Source organism: Cupressus sempervirens, chromosome 11 (genome assembly GCF_028749045.1).
Source record: "Cupressus sempervirens isolate cs-2001-9-10 chromosome 11, ASM2874904v1, whole genome shotgun sequence".
Classification (NCBI taxonomy): Eukaryota; Viridiplantae; Streptophyta; class Pinopsida; order Cupressales; family Cupressaceae; genus Cupressus; species Cupressus sempervirens.
In genome coordinates, this window is record NC_143128.1 from 211,525,944 (window position 1) to 211,531,986 (window position 6,043).

The window sequence follows — 6,043 nt, forward strand, 5'->3', positions numbered from 1 at the left end:
TACCCAAGATATAGTCATATACCCAAATATTAGATCTACGCATTCACCTTGCAAACAAACATCTATCTTCAAAGTGAAACTCATACTTATCAAATCCTCCCATGATCCTTTTAATTTTGTCAATGCGTATCAAGCAATTTACTCAAGTCCTTGACCCAACAACAAAATACACAGTGGCATACAACTTTAGAGCCAAAGTACAATTGGACAATATGCACCTTGTACATATATCATAGAAAATTACAAATCCATAAAGAGGAGACAACGTTCAAATTAAAACTTTCAACAAAGTTTTGTATTCATTTCTTGGAAACCAATACATATGTATGCAAAAACTCAAAAAACACACAACAAACTACCACATTATCTAAATGCTTAAAAGAAATTATAATGTTGTTCATAACAAAGAAAACATGTTGAGGATGGTGGTATCACAGCAATGGAAAACCTTCCAAATTGGAACCAACCTTTAATTATCATAGCAGTGGAAAAATATCCAAGAACTAGAATAAACATGTGGTATCACAATAGTTCAAAACATTTTCAACAAAAACTAGAACCAAAAAAAATTGGACCAACTGTAAATAGCATAAACACTAAAATTCTACTGGCTTCAAACCCTTACTCCACATCTTGGAAATATTTTTATAGAGAGGATTACAACAAGCTTTTGATGGTCGGATAGATGTCAAAATCTTACTAAAAACAAATATAGAGATATTCCTATAATGTTGCATATAAACATTCTTTGTATTTTGACAAAACTAGGGAAGTAGTTGCAAAATTGGTATGTGACAATTACTACAGGAGTCTTTAATTCAATTTTGTGTCTTCTACTACCTTTAATCATGTATATGTTCAAGTGCTTCCAAAACAGTTACTTCTTTCTTGGTGATCGTTCAGTGAATCTAGTTTCATCTAAATCATCTCAATCTGATTTTTTTCAGTTTGAAAATCAGATCCTCATTATTGTTATGTAGATCAAGTATTAATGTTCATCCTTCTTGGTCATTTCCTCCAAATTTAGCTCTATAGTCTAAGCCTTAAGCCCAATTTTTTATACCACCTCAAGTTCTTCTATCCTTTGCACTTTATCCAAATTTCATTGGTTGAGACCTGTGTCACTTTTCCAGCTCAGAAAAAGGGCAAAAAGTGCTTTCATGTCAAACCTAGGATTTGTAACCTTACAACCCACTTTGAAAATTCAAACCCTTCATATCATCTTAGTTGAGGAACCTTGGCTTTACCATCTTATGATCACTTTCTTATCACATGATCGAGACTTTCTTTTGATTTTCTTACAATCTCACGATCAATAGTTTATCATAAGATTAGGGCATCAACTAGAATATCTTCTCCTCATCTACAATCTTATGCTAAGAAATTTGCAAACCCTCTCATAGCATAATTCCAATACAAATAGACCCCTATGATCTTATGATCACAATTTTGCATAGCATCAAGCCTCTCCTTTTTTTGCTTTATGATCTCTCAATCCCAGTTAATTGAGCCTCTTTATAACTTTTGAAGTTACCTCTTAACCACTACTTTTATCTCCTAACCATACACTAGTTGTCATCTCCCCTTTTTTATAATTTAGAGACTCCTATTTTTTCTTTTACGATATCTTGACCACAGTTAACTACCTTTTTGTCATAACTTTGTAACCTTTCCTTTACCTACTATCTCTAACTCTCGAACATAAATTGGTGGTTATCTCCCCTTTGTCATCACTTTGAAAATTTCATGATCTACCCTTACAATCTCATGATTGTCTATTTTTCATAAGATCAGAACCATTCAAAACCTTTGTATTTTATGTATTGTGATCTCATGATCCTCCCTATTCTAGCATGGTTGAGAGTTCCCCATTTAGTCTTTTATGATCCTATGTCTTTAGCTGTTGTAACATCACATCACTTGTTATTTAGCATGAGACACTATGATAATAGGATGATCGTAAGATTGAACACTTCAAAACATACACCTGTAATGCTATGATTGTTAGAAACAATAGTCCACTAAGATAACTGAGAGGGGAGGTCAATCAATTATCTTGCAGTTAAAAAATTTATCTTCTTTAAAAAAACTCAACCATTCAACCAAAGTAAATAGTAACCATAATAGGATGCACATAGACAATTACACCAGATATCTTAACTTGGGAAACCCTTGATCATAGGGAAAACCCTAGTGGGAATGATGCCCACAAGATGATGTACTAATATAAATATTCCTTGTTAGAAGATGGACCTTGTTAGGAATTTATTACAAAATTTAGTACATATGAGTCCCTATTAGGATACTTTGAATCCATGTTAGGAAATTCAAACCCTATTAGGAGTTGTAGTAAAATGTATGCAAGATGAGCCCACTACCCAAACATGCAATTTCAACTACAAGAAGAGCTCATTGCTCAAACATGCAATCTACTATTATGTTCTTCTTTCTTTTGTTATGTCAACCAAACCAATCATTTTCAAACCTTGTAGACTAGGTCATGAACCTCATATCCAAATATCAAACCTCAGATCACTCAGAAAAACCTCAACAATGAAGTTTCCTTCACTTTTGCTCTGCTCTACTCAACTTCGCATTCTGCTCTCTCTGCTAATTATAATTACTTTGCATGAATATAATTCCATACTTCCATGATAAAGGAAAGTCTCCTTCCTTTATGTCAAGTCCATAAAAATAATTCCCTGAGTCAGTTGTTAGCCTTTCTCAATTAATCATTATAGGACCACATTAAGAACATGCTACACTTAGTGATAACATTAATCTTCTACCTTACAACTTGAATATCTTTCTATACATGTAATATTATGATGAGATAACTTAGCCACGTTATCACCAACATGTCTTCTTTACATCTTCAACCTTGATTCTTAGAATAACAACTCTGCTAAGAGATCTAACAAGTTTACCAAAACATGCTTCTATAAACTCTATCTCAAAACAAACATCACCAAAACTTGCATAACTTCTTCTAGACTTAACATTCCTTCTTTTGATGTTAACTACATATACTAGATACTTAGATGTATCTTCCATAACCTTGGATAGTTAGAACCTCAAGTAGCCATCCATATAAACTTTATTTTTTTGTTGTTCTTGTATAAAAAAACCACAAAAAATTGCTATGTTGACATCAATGAAAAACTCGGTTATGAATGTAACATATCATCATAGTAACATATCTACAATACTCCCCCATAGGAATATCATCAGGATTCATGCTTCCAATAGTCTCTCAACAATCACCGCCTTTGGCATTGCTAGCAATATAGATGAAAAACATCTAGTTCCAAGAATGCTAACAAAAGACTATTTATCTTACTTTTCAAATCCTCTTCATCAATCATTCCATGTTGTGCTTCTTCCAAACATGTTTTTCGTACCAAACTTCTCCCTAATTGACATCAATGTCAATTTTTTTAGTAACCATCAAACTCTACAACAACTCATTCTTACTAGCTCAAGTGTCCAAAGACACTATTCAAAAAAACATCCAACAAGAGTCCTAGCTGACTCTGTCCATCACAGATACTCCCCCATATAGGAAGCATCAACATTCAATCCAGACAACAATGGTGCTCTATTATGCTGGACTAATGCACTCTTGCATCATCTATTCTCAAGTAGGAAGGGGCATAACCTCTAGCATACCTTGCAAATACTCAAAAGTCTCTTTGGGAAGAGGCTTAGTGAATATATTTTCAATCTTGTCTTTAGTGCTCACATACTCCAATCTAATTTTCTTTTATGCAACTTTTTCTCTCAACATGTGATACTTAATAGAAATTGTTTTGGTCTTCGAATGCAACACTAGATTCTTAGACATATTTATTGTACTTGTGTTGTCACAATGTATTACAACAGGTTCACTGATTTCTATCCTTATATATTTCAACATCTGCTTCATCTAAATAACTTGATTACAATTGTTTGTTGTTGCAACATATTCTATTTTCGCTATACTTTAAGATGTAAAATCCTACTTCTTTCTTGGCCAAGAAATTAATCTTCCTCCAAGAAGGAAGGTTGCACTACTGGTGCTCTTCCTATCATCCATACCACCTACCCAATCACCATCAATATAAGCACTTAGAGTAAGATCATTAGATCTGTCATACCACAATCCAAACTCAAATATTCCTTTTAGATATCTAAATATCCTTTTGACTATTGCATAATGTGCTTCTCTAGGATCAGCTTGGAATCTTGCAACAATTCCAACTGCATTTTCTATATTCGGCCTTGTGTGAGTCAGATATTGCAATCCTCCAATCATAGGTCTGTACTTTTTTTGCTCAACAATAGGTGTCTCATCCTTTGTAGGTAACTTGTGTCTAATTACCATGGGTGTTATAATGGATTTGCATGTTTCCAAACTAAACATTTTCAGTAAATCCTTCAAATACTTAGTCTGAGAAATAAAGATTCCTTCTTTATTCTCTTCAATTTAAATCCTAGAAAATATTTCATTTTTCCTATCATACTCATCTCAAATTCTTTCTTCATTTCTTCTACAAACTTCTTACTTTCCTCATCATTTCATCCAAGTATGATATCATTAACAAATATTACCAAAATCATCAAACCATCATCAATTTCTTTTCAGTACAGATTACTATCTACCATACCTTTTCTATATCCAAGCTTTGTCAAATGCTTTTCCAACCTTGCATACCAGGTTATGGGTGCTTGCTTCAAGCCATACAATGCTTTCTTCAATTTTCATATTATGTCCTTATCATCTATCAAATGACAACCCTTAGGTTGCTCAATGTACACTTTTTCTTCAAGTTCTCCATTTAGAAATACTGACTTGACATCCATCTAATACACTTTGAATTTATTTTTTGAAATTGAGATATCAAGCATAGTTCTTCATTGACTCTGCTTCTTGTCATCACACTACCCATTTAGTGGAAAAATTTATCCTCTAAAGTACCTTCTAAGTAAAGCTACACTTATGAGTAGGCTTGCTAAATGGATGATGATTCTATCTTAATTTTACATTTAGTACATCAAACATAAAGGCAAATCAGCTCACTGATTTTCCACTCCAAGATAATGTCTCTATGCAGATAGAGTTTCTAGATTCATCAATAATGTATGTCATAGATAGAAATTGGAAAATGTTCTTTGATGGATCTCATACTCAAAATGGTCTTGGTTTTGGTATTCTATTCATTACACCTCATGTCTACACAATCTCTAAGTCATATAAGCTATTGTTTCCATGCACAAATAATATAGCAAAATATGAGGCTCTCGCCAATGGTATCAAATTGGTTATTGACCAAAAGATTACCGAGCTGCATATTGATGAAGACTTCAAAATTGTCATAAATCAAATTAATAATGACTATGAAACCAAGGATGACAAGTTTATTCCATATAATAAATTGGTTGATGCTCTAAGAAACTACTTTACCTTTGTCACATTTCAACAAATTCATATGGCTAGAAATAAGGTTGTAGATGTTATGGCTACTTTGGCATCTATACTACAGTTGCAAGAACATGAATCTTCATTTGAATTTCTAGTGGAAGAGCTATGTTTCCCCTCCTATGATTCCCCTAAAAATTGAGTCATTTTTACTTACATCGGTCATGACTCTTCCCACTATGCTACCATTTACTCTTACCTTCATGACCAAGTTGTCCCTAAATTTAGATTTTAAAGCATTGACACCATGTTAATTTTTATAAATCAACTAGATATTAACTACTCAACAAATTACAGAGAATACAAACAAAAAATATTATTTATATTTTTGATTTGTGACATCTAATACTCTAAGTGAATTAATAGCAATAAGAAATGGAAGATCTCATTCATGAAACCAATAATCAATAACACATATGAATAGGAAACCTAGTGGTAAAACTTGTAACCACCCTTTTATTCAACTTCAAGAGAAAGAACTCATACAATAAATTACATAATGTAGGAGCATCCAATAGTTTGAGGGAAATCATGTATCACCTAAAAAACATTGTTTTTTTATAGTTTCTTTTTGAAGTGTTTTCA